Source organism: Macaca nemestrina, chromosome 4 (genome assembly GCF_043159975.1).
Source record: "Macaca nemestrina isolate mMacNem1 chromosome 4, mMacNem.hap1, whole genome shotgun sequence".
In the NCBI taxonomy this organism is placed as follows: domain Eukaryota; kingdom Metazoa; phylum Chordata; class Mammalia; order Primates; family Cercopithecidae; genus Macaca; species Macaca nemestrina.
This window is the reverse complement of record NC_092128.1, coordinates 10,101,153-10,118,768: the sequence shown is the minus strand read 5'-3', so window position 1 is coordinate 10,118,768 and position 17,616 is coordinate 10,101,153. Positions and strand designations below refer to the sequence as shown.

Here is a 17,616-nt window from a genome sequence, read left to right as displayed (position 1 = left end):
CAGAAAAAGCAGAGCTTCCTCCATCCTCTCAGGTTTACAGAGGCCCTAGGACATGGCCAAGACACACCTTCCTACCTACCTCTCAGGTGGCCAGGTCACACAAGTCCAAGGAATCAGCACTGTTCTCTACCAGATACGCCCCTACTCCACTTGTGAGAGGTCTTTACCTAAATCAGACATCCCCGTTCCTCCTGACCCAGCTGCCAATAACTGAATACTTTGAAAAAAGTCCCATAGGTATTGTCAGAGCCCTTAATGCTTCTTTAAAAATTCTACCTAAAGCATTTGCTAAATCAAGGGAATAATCACCTATTTGGTCTGGCCAAATAAATGTTTCTGTTTCTATTTGTCTAAAGAAAAAAATAAACTACATATACTATATATTCTGCTCAACTAAATTAATAGCGGCAACTTTGACTCTTAATTGAATACCAGGCTAAGTAAGGTCAAATCCAAACCCAACAAGATGTAAGTAATATGATTACAATATTCTTAATGTCCCTCCCTTTTAAAAATGTTTACTTCACAGCAAGACTGCCAAAAAATGCCAATTTTGATAACTCTCCAGTCTTCAATAGTGCGTATTTGTATAAATGCTTTGAAGGCAGCTGTTAGTCTCATTTGGCAATTTCATTTATTTTTAAAGTTACAATCCATTGTTTCAATATACTGAAATTTAAATTAATGGTAAATGAGATTTTGTAGGTAAGGATAAGAAAAACAATATAAAGAGAACTCAGACATATAGATGTTAAACTATTGGTAAGTGACAAAAACTAATCACTTAGAAGCAGATCCTATGCCTGAGGGGGAATACAGAAAACCTGTCCCTGTGAAAAGGAAGACCATGAAAGAGGAATTCAGGAGAAGCAGGTACACAGTGCCATGCACCGGGCACGAGAATCAGGATTCAAAACGGAAAAGACCAGAGATGGCAAGGAGAGTTCATCTCGTACAACCACTTTGAGGGTTGTGTCCGTAAGGATTCTTGGCCTTAGGCCAGGCGATGTCCTAGCTCAGCAAAAAGCGTGCTGTCATGATTAATAATGCTTGTTACAGACATGGGGCAAAGAATTGGAGTAGCAGCACTCTCCATTTCAAATCAAATTCAAATAATAAACTAAACTAACAAGAGAACATTTAGTCCTATTAATTCTAAGTCCTATACACAGTATTAAACAAAAAGCAAGAGTTTTACTTCTCCCACTTAGCAGTTGTGACCAAGTTACTGAACAGCTTTGTGCCTCACTCTCCTCATGAAAAAAGGCTAATTCAAGAGTACTTACCTCAGAGTCACTATGAGAAGTAAATGTATTTACGGTGCATAGACGGTGCCTGGCAGATGGTAAGCACTGTATCAGCATTAAAAAAGTAGTGGCTATCAGCCGGGCGCTGTGGTTCACGCCTGTAATCCCAGCACTTTGGGAGGCTGAGGCAGGTGGATCATGAGGTCAGGAGTTCAAGACCAGCCTGCCCAACATGGTAAAACCCCATCTCTACTAAAAATACAAAAATTAGCCAGGCATGGTGGTGCGTGCCTGTAGTCCCAGCTACTCAGGAGGCTGAGGCAGGAGAATCGCTTGAACCTAGGAGGCGGAGGTTGCAATGAGCTGAGATCGCGCCACTGCACTCCAGCCTAGGTGACAGAGCAAGACTCCATCTCAAAAAAAAAAAGAAAAAAAAAGAAAAAAAGAAAAAAAGTAGTGGCTATCAGCTACATAAATGGTCGATGAATGATATCAGGAATTGTAACATTTATATTAAAAATTTAACTCAATATAAAGACTTTTAAAATGATAAACTGTATGCAAATAAAAACAAAACAGGATGTCAGGGGATCTCAGGATAGAATGCAAACTATACAGCAAGTCTAACAGTATTATAATTTTATGAGATAGTCTCATGGAAGGAGCAGGAGGTCGGGGGAAGCTAACCTACAGAACTCTGGACAATCTACACAGTACTCTAGCTGGTAAATTTGTTTCTCATAAGGGTACAGTCTGTAATTCTGAAAGTACTCTACATGTACACTAGGGTTAAACAAATAAGTAAATAAAGTGTAGATAATGTGAGCCAAGTTTCTCAATGTCACAGAAAGAAGTTACAAATAAGCAAAGGGTGGTAATGAATTAAGTCAGATATATCAATATGAACTCACGTTTATTTCAAAATATATGCAGATAGATAAAGAAACCCAGGTATGTATGCACATGTAGGTTAGCTGAAATACATGCATTTCCAGGGTCTGTCCAACAGAGGGCCTGGAAGCAGTGATACCCCAGGAGCAATAAGCATACCCAGCACCCAAGACTTTTGTTTCTAAATACCACCCTCCAATAAATACAAGGAAGCAGGGTCTGGAGAAACAGCTGATTCTAGGGTTGGGACAGGGAAACTACAAGGCAAGCCAGTAGAAGGGAAATGCTCAAAAGATGAAAGGACAGGGATAGGTCCAAGACAGGAAGCAAACAGAAGAAACTCCAGTGGCCAAAGCTGGAATAATTTGAGCAGCAGAATAAGTCATAACAGTATTAAAACAGAACAAAATAATTATTCATAAGTCTATGATATAAATAAGTGATTAAATAAACAAATGGAGGAGAAGGAACAACTCTTCCTGACAAGAATTTCAACTGACACGAGTGTATGTCCCCATTCTGGGAGGTAGAATTCAATTTCCTTCCCCCTGAGCGTGTGCTAGATTCAGTGATTCACTTCCAAAGAAGAGTCTGGAAAGGGAAATGTTTCTGTGAAAAAATCCATAGCCATTAACATGAGCAATGATAAGTACTGCTGTTATTACGTACTCCCTGATGTGATGAAATGAGATGGGGATTTCACCTCTGTGGTATCCTTCCCCCAAACCTCAACCCATAACCTCAGTCTAATCATAAGAAAACATCCGATAAGCCGAAATCAAAGGACATTCTTACAAAACATCTGACCAATACACTTTAAAACGATTAAGAGGTCATGAAAAATAAGGAAAGGCTGAGAACAACCACAGATCAGAAAAACTTAGAAGACATGATAACTAAATGAACTATGGTATCTTGGATTGGATCCCGAAACCAACCAACCAACCAAAGAAGGACATTAGTGGAGTAACTGGAAAAATCCAAATAAAGTCTTGAGTTTAGTTAATGACAACATACTGATACTGATTTCTTAGTTTTAACAAATATACCACGGCTATATAAATCCAAAATTATTCCAAAATAGGCCAGGCGCAGTGGCTCACGCTTGTAATCCTAGCACTTTGGGAGTCTTGCAGCAGGTGGATCACGGAAGTCAGGAGTTCAAGAGTAGCCTGGCCAATATGGTGAAACCCAGTCTCTACTAAAAATACAAAAATTAGCTGGGTGTGATGGCGGGCACCTGTAATCCCAGCTACTTGGGAGGCTCAGGCAGGAGAATTGCTTGAACCCAGGAGGCGGAGGCTGCAGTGAGCCGAGATCACACCTCTGAACTCCAGCCTGGGCGACAGAGCGAGACTCTGTCTCAAATAAATAAATAAATATTCCAAAATAAAGTTATTTTTTAAAGTGAATTAGGTTACACAACAACCCAATGTAAAGGCATTCATTTTTTAAAATGACATTCACTTTTAGAAGTGATAACAGAAACAAATTTTAAAATCTAAAAATTTTACATAAAATGTTAAATATGAAAAACAAAAAATATGAACAGATGATTAGAATTATTTAAAAACATTAGTTTAAAAAAAAAAAAAAAAAAGGTAGTGGCCGGGCACAGTGGCTCACGCCTATAATCCCAGCACTTTGGGAGGCCAAGGCCGGCGGATCATGAGGTCAGGAGATGGAGACCATCCTTGCTAATGTGGTGAAACCCCGCCTGTACTAAAAATACAAAAAATTAGCTGGGCATGGTGGCAGGCACCTGTAGTCCCAGCTACTTGGGAGGCTGAGGCAGGAGAATGGTGTGAACCCGGGAGGCAGAGCTTGCAGCGAGCTGAGATTGTGCCACTGCACTCCAGCCTGGGCGACAGAGCAAGACTCCGTCTCAAAAAAAAAAAAAGGCAGTAATTAAGAAAACTTGTACTTTTTATTAACTGTGGCCCAACCACAGCTCACTACAGCCTGGAACATCTGGGTCCAAATGACAATCCCAGCTTGGCCTCCCATACTTTTATAAATCTTAACTTCAAATGAATTTGAGGAAAAAACTCCCAAATATAATTCTACTTTTTCAATTTTTTTGGAAGGGACGAAGTCTCCTCTGTCTTCCAGGCTAGAGTGCAGTGATGCAATTCCAACTCACTGAAGCCTCAAATTCCTGGGCTCAGGCAATCTTTCTGCCTCAGCCTCTTGAGTAGCTGGGGACTACAGGTACACTCCACCACTCCCAGCTAATTTTTTTCAATTTACTTTTTGTAGAGAAAGTGTCTCACTACAGTGCCCAGGCTGGCAATTCCACTGTTTTAAAACAGAAAACATTATGTGAACAATTTAAAAGGAAAAAAAAGAAGATCTCCAGAGCAGCCTGTATGACACATCTATTGGAAGAGATAATGCACTTTTAGGCTTCTACAGAATCTCAATCAAGGGAAGTAACTGTGCCACTGACTGAACTTGTACTGATCAAACAACAAATCAAAAGGATTCTATACAATTCAGGGCCAGTTTAGCTGTGTTTAAAATGAAGAGAAAAACTGTGGTCTTTACCCACAGTGGAAGCACACAACTCAGAAAAGAGCATTTGAGTTTGCAGTTGAATAAAGAAAAGGAGAAGGGTTAATATGCATTCATTAAGTCAACAAATATTTATTGAGCATCTAATACAAGCCAGGGACTACGATAGAAACTGAAGACTTAGCAATTAACATAACAGAAAAAAATATCTGTGACTTTATACAGCTTAAAATCTAGTCGGATAGAAACAGTCAAAAACAAAGTGCCAGGTGCAGTAGCTCACGACTGTGATCCCAGCACTTTGGGAAGCTGAGGCAAGTGGATGACCTGAGGCCAGGAGTTCAAGACCAGGCTGACCAAAATGGTGAAACCCCATCTCTACTAAAAATACAAAAATTAGACAGGAGCGGTGGTGCACACCTGTAGCCCCGGCTACTCAGGAGGCTGAGGCATGAGAAACACTTGAGCCCAGGAGGCAGGGGTTTCAGTGAGCCAAGAATGTGCTACTATACCAGCCTTGGCAACAAAGTAAGACTCTGTCTCAAAAGAACAACAACAACAAAGTAAAATGTTTACATGTAAAATGATGTTGAGTGCTATGGGAGAAAAAACAATACAGGTAAGCGAGTTAAGGCAAGGGTGGCACACAAAGGAATGTGAGCTGAAGCACTCAGAGTCCCTGCTGTGTGGCAAAGCCCATGGGACACAGAGATCCCACCAACCAAAGGCAGTTCACCAACAGCAAACCCAGGAGCAAACTAGGTAAGAACATGTTTTCTAGTAAAGATTCCAGAAATAATTAAATATCCACTTATGCAGATTTCAGTTCATCCACAACACCTCAGTGATCAACACAGCTTTAGAGAATTTTGACCAGGCATGAGAACTGGCATTCAAGAGCTGCTTGCTGGCCCCGTTCTGGTTAACTAGTAGGTCTCATTATCCTGAACAAAGACTAAAAGTTAACACCATTTTATAAAACATATTTATGCAAATAGCCATTCTCTGTTACTATTATCAAGCCAAATTTTAAAAACTGATTTATTATAAAGCTGATCCTGAGGCTATGTCATTCTATAAGCTCTAACATTGACTATTTGGTTCTAACAAAATCTCCTCCTTAAATATGTGTAGCTAATTTGATGGTCTATATTTAATTTGTAAATTTGCTTTGGTTTTATCATAAAGGAACTTATATGAAATCATATTCATAAAATGAAAGTCAAATTAACCCTGGGATTTCAAACAACACTCAAGTTTGAAAACCACCACATGAGAAATAAAAATGGAGTACTGAAGTAATTCAAGAATAAAATGATAAGGGCCCTGACTGGGTTGACAGCAGCGGGCACAGAAAAAAGACTTTTAATTTTAGAATTAAAAATTAAGTCTAAAATTAAAAAACCAGATGCAATCATATCAGAAGGAAGGACAGGTCAAAAGATAATTGAACCCTAAATGAGCCACTGCTACAACAGAGAATACAGAACTTCATTGAGGTTAATTATTCACATAGTAATTAGCTAGCATAGAAAAATAAAAACAGTAGTTCAAAGGAAGAACACCATTAACACCATTCTTCAGCATTTTGGTCTCATGACCTGTTTAGTTTACATGTGTTATAGCTATTAACACTTAACATAACAGAAATGAAAAACTAAGAGATTTTTTTACAATTTACTTTTATTTATTTATTTATTTATTTATTTATTTATTTATTTTCTGAGACAAGGTCTCACTTGGGCTCTGGCTGAAGTGCAGTGGCACAATCACGGCTCACAGCAGCCTCACCTTCCTGGGCTTAGGTGATCCTCCCACCTTAACTTCCCAGGTAGCTAGGACCACAGGTGCACACTACCATGTCTGGATATTTTTTTCTATTTTCAGCAGAGACAAGGTTTTGCCATGTTGCCCAGGCTGGACTTGAATTCCTGGGCTCAAACTTTCAGCCCGCCTTGGCCTCCCAAAGTGCTGGGATTACAGGTGTAAGCCACCACACCTGGCCCATTTTTTACTTTTATTAAAAACTGTAATAGCAAGCCCTCAGTATCCATGGGGGTCTGGGGGGCATTGGTTCCAGGAACTTCATGGATACCAAAATCCACAGATGATCATCTCTTATATAAAATGGCATAGTATTTGCATATAACCTATGCACATTCTCCCTTATACTTTAAATCATCTGGCTCTAGATTACTTATGATCATCTAATACAATGTAAATGTTACATAAATCGTTGTTATACTGTATTATTTGTATTTTTGGTTTTTTTTGGAGACAGAGTCTCACTCTGTCACCCAAGTTGGAGTACAGTGGAGCAATCTCAGTTCACTGCAACCTCCTCCGGGTTCAAGTGATTCTCCTGTCTCAGCCTCCTGAGTAGCTGGGATTACAGGCGCACGCCACCACGCCCAGCTAATTTTTGTATTTTTAGTAGAGACAGGGTTTCACCATGTTGGCCAGGCTGGTCTCGAACTCCTGACTTCAGGGGATCCACCCACGTTGTCCTCCCAAAGTGCTGGGATTACAGGCGTGAGCCACAGCGCCTGGCCTGTTTTACTATTTTATTGGCTATTTTCCCACAAGTATTTTTGATCTGCAGTTGTTGAATGCACAGAAGCCGAACATATGGAGGGTCAACTGTACCTATTAATATAAATAACACATTTTTAAAAAGAAACTATTTTCCTTAAAAAAAAAAAAAAAAAAAATTAGTGAGTAAGGGCAAGCGTGGTTGCTCATGCCTGTAATCCTAGCACTTTGGGGGGCTGAGGCAGGAGGATCACTTGAGCCCAGGAGTTTCAGACCAGCCTGAGCAACACAGTCTTGTTTTATTTAAAAAAAAAAAAAAAATTAGTAAGTGGTGTTTTACATTTTTGCCAATTTCTTTAATATCTGTCTAATAGGAGACAGATTATCCTAACTGTTTCTGCATTCAATCTGTTCCAACATGTTGTTCTGGTTCAAGTATATGAAGAAAATCCAAACTTAAACATACTTAGCTTAGAAAAAGGAGAGTTTGAATAGCCTTCTGAGGTCATTGTGGATCTCGTGCTTTGATACTACACCAAAACAGTTCTATTAAAAAGTGGCTAGTTCAGTTCACAATTCAATCTCACGGGTGCTTTTCCTCAAAATAACCATCATACTTCAGTTAGCAGTGGTAATTTCTTACAAGATTAGATGCAACATGGAATCTGAAATTGTATCAGTGAACCTTTCCTACTCTACCACGTTAACATTCATTAGTCTATTCACTTTAAATGAATCTTTAAACCCATGCACGATGTTATAAATCATCATCCCTCATCTAAAAAGTACTGGTCCACTGAGTTATGCAGATTTTCCAGAAGTTGGCATATTTCAAAAAATCATGTTTGTTAAACCCATTAATCTCATCAGAAAGTCTTTAAGTACTGGGAAGCTGTCATACTCACAGTAACAGACAAAAGTTTTCCAAAAATTTTAATTTTTGCTTGAAAGCCCAAATGTTCTCTCTGCCAACAAATATGGTCAGTTGTTTTCCGTGAAGTGACAGTCTCACTTCATTGATTTAAAAAAATGTCTGCCAAATACCTAAGGCTGAATAATCATGGTTTGTCAGACCCTCTTTTAAGTAAAAATGAAATTTCCATGAAAAAAGTGGCTAGTGGAGCTCACAACTTAATCACGTAAGTGCTTTTGCTCAAAACCCAACATACCTCAACATGCAGCAGAAGCACTTTACACACATTCCCATCTTGTTGCACAGAATGTTACAAGTGCATGCGTGCAAGGATCAAGATTCAATGAAACTGGCTGGGCACGGTGGCTCACGCCTGTAATCCCAGCACTTTGGGAGGCCGAGGCGGGCGGATCATGAGGTCAGGAGATCGAGACCATCCTGGCAAACACAGTGAAACCCCGTCTCTACTAAAAATGCAAAAAAAAATTAGCCGGGCATGGTGGCAGGCGCCTGTAGTCCCAGCTTCTCAGGAGGCTGAGGCAGGAGAATGGTGTGAACCGGGGAGGCGGCGGAGCTTGCAGTGAGCGGAGATCGCGCCACTGCACTCCAGCCTGGGCAACAGAGCGAGACTCTATCTCAAAAAAAAAAAAAAAAAAAAAGATTTAATGAAATTAATCATTTTTAGTACTTCATCAAAGACATTCTTAAGCAAAACTGGCTTTTTTAACTGCAAGTTCTAAAGTGCCAACAGTTTTTACTCATTGCTTTTGCACCATGGGTACAAATGTCCAACACAGGTTTTTTTTTTTTAAGCAAGTAACAACTCAGTATTATTATGAAAATAGTTTCCGGGAGGTTGAGACACGAGAATCACTTGAACCTGGGAGGCAGAGGTTGCAGTGGGCCAAGATGTCGCCACTGCAGTCCAGCCTGGGTGACAGAGCGAGACCCTGTCTCAAAAAGAAAAGAAAAAATAGTTTTGATGCCATAGATCCCGGGCCACACTTTGAGAACAGCTCCCTTAAATATATCCAGACATCATATGAATCAGAAGTCATAATACCCTGCCTTTTCTTGCCTCATAGAGAACCTAAGAACAGTCAATACATTCAAATCATATATTTCTAAAATTTATAATGAAACCTAGAAATCACCACTCTTGCAACTAGAAAAAGGCAAACAAGAGTATATGTGAAAAATATTTAATGAAGGGTACTTTATTATACCTGTCAAACTACAGAATCTAAATTAAAATCTGTCATATGTCAGTGCCAAATTAAGAGACTAATACCTACTAAAAGTTGTTTAAATTGCTTCTGTTTTCACTTATCTTCTCCTTCACCACTGTAAGACATCATCAGTAGTTACAGTCACCCTTCTGACCCTCCTGCAACCTTAAGACAACCCCATCCTACCAACCAACTCCCTAAATACTCACACCTCACCCTATCACCATAAAAGATAAAATAAAAATATTGATCCAAGGACCTTTTTGCTTCCTTAAACGACTCTATTGTTTTTTTAAAAAAAAAGAGAGAATGACAAAAACACACAAGCTCATTACTGTGAGGGTCCCAAATATTCCACTCAACTGTCCTGCAAAGTGCTAGAAGAAACTTCTGTTGAAGGACTTGGGGAAAGGCAGGAACAAAGAGGTACTATCAAGCAGTCAATAATAATTTACTGAGCATTCCGAAAGTGTAAAATCCTGTGAGAGATCTATCGAAATATGGAAAATACAACAGGTTTCAGTGTCTTCACTACAGTGGATTACATGTACGTGCAACTACAGATGAGAAAGCATAATGAACAGCATTTGCGTTCAAAAAGTCTCATGATAGGGGAAGATAACAGAAAAAAGTAAAGAACATATTTGTAGTCCTGGTTTCTGTAGTGCTAAAAAGTTAAGAGGCAAAGGAAAGTTATACTAATTTAGCCATCTTAGCTGAATGATAGAAAATATGAACTTGACTGTTGGAGCAAAAGCGAGTAGACTCTGCAGTAATATGTTTTCCACAACAATAAGATCACTTTCCTCCTTCCAACAAGAGAGTAAACTAATGATTTCAAACTGAAGTCCACAGACCAGTATTCTGGTGTTTATCTGAAAGCACTGCTTAGAAAAGAAACGGCCATATAAATTTCAACCAATTGAAGAACTGAACTATTTTAGGTGTTTTAAAGAATTTGCTTGAACAACAGATAAAACAGACTCACTAACTGAACTGACATCTGAAGGTTAAAGTTTTCAGCTAGGGGCCATGGCTCACACCTGTAATCCCAGCACTTTGAGAGGCTAAGGCAGGCAGATTGCCTGAGTCCAGGAGTTTGAGACCAGCCTGGGCAATATAGTGAAACCCTGTCTCAACTAAAAATACAAAACAATTAGCCAGGCGTGATGGCATACACCTATAGTCCCAGATACTCTGGAGGCTGAGGTGGGAGAATCAATCACCTGAGCCCAGGAGGCTGAGGCTGCAGTGAGCCAAGATCGTGCCACTATACTCCAGCCTCGGCAATCACAGTGAGACTGTCTCAAAAAATAAAACAAAAGAAAGTTTAAGTTTTTCTTGAAAACTATACTAAATCGATTTTATAAATTAAATCTTCTCATTTCATTGAGTATGTACTCAGTTTACTGAAACACTGTTGGATTCGGAAAACGGAAAAAAGTATGTACCAGAGGCCAGGGCGAAGTGGCTCACGCCTATAATCCTAGCACTTTGGGAGGCCAAGGCGGGCGAATCACTTGAGGTCAGGAATTAAGAGACCAGCCTGGCCAACATGGTGAAACCCTGTCTCTACTAAAAATACAAAAATTAGCCAGGCGTGGTGGCAGGGGCCTGTAATCCCAGCTATTTGGGAGTCTGAGGCAGGAGAATCGCTTGAACCTGGGAGGCGGAGGATGCAGTAAGCCGAGATCACGCCACTGCTCTCCAGCCTGGGTGACAGAGACTTGTCTCCAAAAAAAAGTACCAGAAACTAAAGCTATGATATGAAATTCATTATATTTCAAAGATGAGACATGAGATACCTGTTATTTCAACACTCCACTGAATACAAGCAAACAAAATGAAAGGGTAAGTCAATCTGATACCAGGTGTTCTTTTTGCTAAGAAGTCTATTTTAAATCTTACACCATGCATAAACCAACATTTAATTTACTTACACAAATGTAACATACATTGAGCAAAAATTTCAGAGAAAGCTCAATTTAGGTAAATACAAGGGTTCGACCCACCATTCCAGACAGTAAGCGTACACCTAAGTGAGCAAGAGAGAGGCGACATGAATCTGCTGTTCCCATAACCTGCTGGCCAAGTCTCTCAGACTGAGGGTATTTAGCCACTCAGGAGTGATTCTGATAGGGCTGCCCCTAAGTACAAACCAACAACTCTGTGCTCAACAGAAGAGCAATGATCTGTTCTCATTCTAGAGGAAAAACGGACTGGTCTTGAACCCAAAAAGAACGTACTGGTTTGTGGTAAGGCATCTTCCCACAAACTCTGCATGGGTAACTGCCTACATGCTATTTTGCCTTGTACATTAACTTTACATCCTAATCCCCAAATAAGATGCAATTTCTTCTATATTCTGAAGACAGAATCATAAAATGGACTAGGTGGTTCAAACTACTAATCCCAAAGCATTTACAAAACCTCTCATAATTTCCAGGCAACCTAAACCAAGTAACCATTATCTAGTAATTTCAGTTTTTTAGTTCTGAAGATGCCACAGCCAGTTCTTCCAAGGAAGTACCAATGTCTGCAAAGTGCCATTTCTTTATTCTGTGGCTACCAACCGAACCCCTCACTGAAGCAGACTCTTCAGAAACTCCTCTGGCTCATGTTGGCCCCAAAGTTCATGATCTAGCTAAGAACAGTAGTAGTTTAGGGAAAGATAGAAGTAAACGAGGTAGGGCAGTTATGAGCAGTAAGTCTTTCCATGATTTTCCTATACTTAAAATTTATCACAGATATAAACACAACGCTGGGGTACTACAAAATTTCAAACGCCTCAAGTACTATTTACTTAAAAACCGATGAGATTTGTCAGTATTTGTGCTATGGTCTGAAGGTGTCCCTCAAAAACTCAGGTGTTGTCAATGTAACAGTATTAAGAGGTAGGGCCTTTCAGAGGTGATTAGACCATGAATGTTCCTTCCTTGTGAATGCCCTTATACCAGAGTCTGACTGAGGGAGTTGTTTCCAGCTTGCCCTTCCATCTTCCGCTATATGAGGACACAGTAAGAAGGCCTTCATGAGATGCAGGCACCTTGATCTTAAATTTCCCAGCCCCCAAAACTGCGAGAAATATATATATATAATTTTTTTTTTTTTTTGCTTTTTTTCCTTTTGTGAGACAGGGTCTCACTCTGTTGCCTGGGCTAGAGGGCAGTGGCATGATTTTGTCTCACTGCAAGCTCCACCTCCTGGGTTCAAGTGATTCTCCCACCTCAGCCTCCAAAGTAGCTGAGACCACAGGTGCACATCAACACACCCGGATAATTTTTGTATTTTTTGGTAGAGACGGGGTTTCACCATATTGGTCAGGCTGGTCTCGAACTCCTAACCTCAAGCGATCCACCCGCCTCAGCCTCCCAAAGTACTGGGATTACAGACGTGAGCCACTGCACCTGGCCAACTTTTATTCTTTATAAATTACCCAGTCTTGGCCAGGTGCGGTGGCTCACGCCTGTAATCCCAGCACTTTGGGAAGCCAAGGCACGCAGATAACTTGAGAGCAGGAGCTCAAGACCAGCCTGGCCAACATGGTGAAACCCTGTCTCTACTAAAAATACAAAATTAGCTAGGCATGGTGGTGGGCACCCGTAATCCCAGCTACTCGGGAGGCTGACGCAGGAAAATCACTTGAACCCAGGAGGCGGAGGTTGCAGTGGGCTGAGATCATGCCACTGCAGTCCAGCCTGGGCAAAAAGAGCGAAAGTCCATCTCAAAAATCAATCAATAAATAAATAATTTAAAAAATTACCCAGTCTCAGGCATTCTGTTATACCAGCACAAAACAGATGAAGACAATTTGTTTTACCAAAAGTAACCATCTACTGATTACTATAACATTACTTATCAAAAGCCCAGAGAAACTGGTTTTCTGAGTCTCCACTGACCTATGGAAATGATACAAAGAAATGACCAAGCACAGGGAAACTCATTATATAATTCCTACAGTTACCTTCCTGCTATTTGAGATTAATACCAAGACTTTTAGGGGATGAAAAAGAATTTTACCCCATGTATCATCCTCTTATGTAAATTTCTGCAGCCAGTTTGAATTTCTCCCCAGAAAATGATTTTTTTTCTACCACATGGCAGGCTGCAAATTTTCTAAACTTTTATGTTCTGCTTCCCTTTTAAATATAAGTTCCAGTTTCAGGTCATTTATTTGCTTATAGGGCAAGTGAGCACAGGCTTTTAAGAAGCAGCCAGGCCACATCTTGAACACATCGCTGCTTTCAGAAATTTCTTCCACCAGATACCCTAAACATCTCAATTTTAAAGTTCAACAGCTCCCTAGAGCAGGAGCACAATGCTGCCAGTATCTATACTAACACATAGCAAGAGTGACCTTTACTCCGGTTCCCCAATAAGTTCCTCATCTTCATCTGAGACTTCATCTGCCTGGCCATCTCTGTCCATATCACCATCAGCATTTTGGTCAAAACCATTCAACAAGTCTCTAGGAAGTTCCAAACATTCCCTTATCTTCCTGTCTTATTCTGAGCCCTTCAAACTGTTCCAATCTCTGCCCATTACCCAGTCCAAAAGCTGCATCCACATTTTCAGGTATCTTTATTGCAATGCCCCACTTCTCTGGTATGAATTATGTATTAGTACATTCTCACATTGCTCTAAAGAGCTGAGGGTGGTTAATTTATAAAGAAAAGAGGTTTAATTTGTTTACAGTTCAGCAGTCTGTACAGGAAGCATGGCTGGGGAGGCCTCAGGAAACTTATCACAGTGGAAGGCAAAGGGGAAGTCAGTACATTATACATGTCTGGTGCTGGAGCAAGAGAGAGCAAACGGGGAGGTGCTACCTACTTTTTAACAACCAGATCTCACGAGAACTCACTATCACAAGAACAGCAAGGGAAAAGTCTGCCCCCGTGATTCAATCACTTCCCACCAGACCCCTCCTCCAACTTTGGGAATTACAATTTGACACGCGATTTGGGTGGGGCCACAGAGCCAAACTATATCACCCCAGAACTTCCATATGGGAAAAGAAGAAAATGAGAGGGCCAGGATGAGTGGCGGAGATTAAGACCCTACAGACTCGAGGGTAGAAAAACACGACTTTTTCTTTGGTGTCTAGATTTAAAAGTTGGTATTTCCATTAGTACAGAATGTCTCTTTCTAGAGAATAAGAGAGTATCTCACTCTTTATTTGAATAGCCCGAATGGGTAAAAGACTAAGGCACCCAATAAGAAATTTGAAGAAATTTTCTTTTCTAGAAAATGTGTATAGTACAGCTGGCTAGTTACATGCTATTTGTGAATAACAAATCATACCAGACAAATGGTAAAAAAGAATTATTTCTTTAACTACAAGGGTACATTCTATAAGAAAAATTGGGTAAATTTGAACGCCAATTTACATTTGATTGTTTATAAAGGTAATTTATTCAGATACACCATAGTCCATTATAGCAAAAGCTTTTAGGTGCCATTATGCCCATAACGCAGAGACACAAACAAGGTAATAGGCTTATAATCAGCATTAGATGTTTTATGAATTGACTAACTTGATAAAGAATTTCAGAGAGATGCATATAACCACTGGATTAAATGCCAGCTAGGGAGAAGCATACCACCACCTGTGATGGTAATCAAACTCTCCAGAGAAATAGTTTCACCTGGATAACAGAAACCAAGTGCTTAGAATCCTAGCATTTGCACTAAAAAGAACCCTACAGGCAGCAGTAGCCTATTTTTTTTTGGAGACACAGTCTCACTCTGTCACACAGGCTGGAATGCAGTGGTGCAAACATGGCTCACTGCAGCCTCTACCTTCTAGGCTCAAGTGACCCTCTCACCTCACCCTCCCATGTAGCTGGGACTACAGGCACATGCCACCACATGCGGCTAGTTTTTTGTAGACATGGAGCCTCACTTTGTTGTCCAGGCTGGTCTTGAACTCCTGGGCTCAAGCAATCCTCCCACCTCAGCCGCTCAAAGTGCTGGGATTACTGGCGTGAGCCAATGCACTTGGCCATAAAAGCCTATTTTTTTAAGGCCCCACTAGCTGAGGGAACCTAGGCAAGTTATTTACTAATTACTTCATCTGCAAAATGAAGACATCCTCTCTGCAGGCACATACATGGTAGATACTCAATAAACACAAGTTGTTCATTATTTGTTCATCTCATTCATCTTACTATGAAGAAGAGATCCACAATAGCTACTTGCCAAGGAAATACAACTATTGTAATGGCAGAGCCTCACCCAAAGTCTACCACTCTTTGTACACCATCAAGCTATTGGTGGGATGATATTGGAAGATATTCAAAAATATCTTCTTGGTCTGGCCCAATGGTTCATGCCTATAATCCCTGCACTCTGGCAGGCCAAGGTGAAAGGGTCACTTGAGCCCAGGAGTCTGAGACCAGCCTAGGCAACGTGAGACCCTGTCTCTATTTTTCAAAAAGAATCTTTATAGCATAACTTGAGCTCTCTATTTCAGGCAAATATCCTCCAAAGAGGCAAAATTGCTTAAGGAATTAAGTGGGGCAATTCAACACTTTCTTCCTCTATGCCAGTTCAAGCAACATTTCCGCCATCTACAGGGCCTGCTCAATTACTCTAGAAAAGTATTTCCCAACCTTTTCTGATCCATAAATAATTTTCAAAGTAGCCCAATATGGGGTTTACAAATAAATTTGCCAATTTTGCTTGCATTATTAAATAATGTTAATATAACACATTTTAGATCAGAATTTTATGAATAAGGATTGTAGTTTTTTCCTATCTAATGGTAGATCAGCATACTGTTTAAAAAGTATAAAATTCTGACCAGATGCAGTGGCTCATGCCTGTAATCCCAGCACTTGGGGACTCCAAGGTGGGATGTCACTTGAGCCCAGGAGTTCTAGACCAGCCCGGGCAACATGACAAAATCCCATCTCTACAAAAAACACAAAAATTAGCTGGGGGTGGTGGTGCATACCTGTAATCCCAGATACTTGAGAGGCTGAGTTGGGAGGATCACTTGAGCCCAGGAGGTCAAGGCTGCAGCAAGCCATCATTGTGCCACTGCACCTAGGTGACAGAGTGGGACTCTGTCGCAAAAAAAAAAAAAAAAAAAAAAAAAAGTATAAAGTTCATCTTATTATCAGCCTGGCCAACATGGTGAAATCCTGTCTCTACTAAAAATGCAAAAATTAGCCAGGTGTGGTGGTGCATACCTGTAATACCAGTTACTCGGGAGGCTGAGGCAGGAGAATCACTTGAACCCAGGAGGTGGAGGCTGCAGTAAGCCAAGACTGAGCCACTGCATTCCAGCCTGGGTGACAAAGCGAGACCCTGTCTCAAAAGAGGAAAAAAAAAAAGTTCACCCTATTAGAATCTTTTATAATATTCATAAGGACAAATTCTACTTTCCTATTTAACAAATGATGCATGGTATTAAGTTTTACATAATTAAAATGCATGATTTTCAATAAATTCAAAAGTAAAATATTTGAGGCCAATAAACATGAAGGATACTCAACATTGTTAATGCAAATCAAAACCACAATGAGATAGCACCTCACACCCATTATGTTGGCCACTACCAAAAAAAAAACAGAAAATAACAAGTGTTGGCAAGAATGCAGAGACATCAAAACCTTTGTGCACTGTGGGTGGAACTGTAAAAATTGTGCAGCCATTATGGAAAACAATACTGAGGTTACTCAAAAAATTAAAATAGAACTACCATATGATCCAGCAATCGCAATTCTGGATATACGGTTGTCCCACAGCATATGCAGAAGACTGGTTCCAAAACATAGAAGACAAATAATTAAAAAAAAAGAAGACGACGACGACGACGACGACGACTGATTCCAGGACCATCCGTATACATCCAAATTCACTCATACTCAAACTCCAAAATCTGATCTATGGAACCTGCATATACAAAAAGCCCACCCACCCTATACACAAGTTTCACATCCTACAAATAGTGTATTTTCTTTTTTCTTTTTTTTTTTTTGAGCAGGGTCTTGTTCTGTTGCCCCTGGCTGGAGTGCAATGGCATGAATAACAGCTCACTGCAGCCTCAACCTCCCGGGCTCAAGCAATCCTCCTGCCTCAGCCTCCTGAGTAGCTGAAACTACAGGCGCATGCCACCACACCTAGCTAATTTTTGTATTTTTTGTAGCGACGAGGTCTCACTATGTTGTCCAGGCTGGTCTCAAACTCCTGGCCTCAAATGATCCTCCCACCCTGGCCTTCCAAGTGCTGGGATTACAGGTATCAACCACCACACCCAGCCAAATAGTATATTTTCTATCTATGG

General features: G+C 40.4%; 1 protein-coding gene across 11 annotated transcripts in view; it reads right to left on the bottom strand.

Annotated features, from left to right (window-relative positions):
* Positions 1 to 17,616, bottom strand: part of LOC105474849 (enhancer of zeste 2 polycomb repressive complex 2 subunit) — a 79,504-nt gene that overhangs the window by 46,161 nt on the left and 15,727 nt on the right. The window lies entirely within an intron of this gene.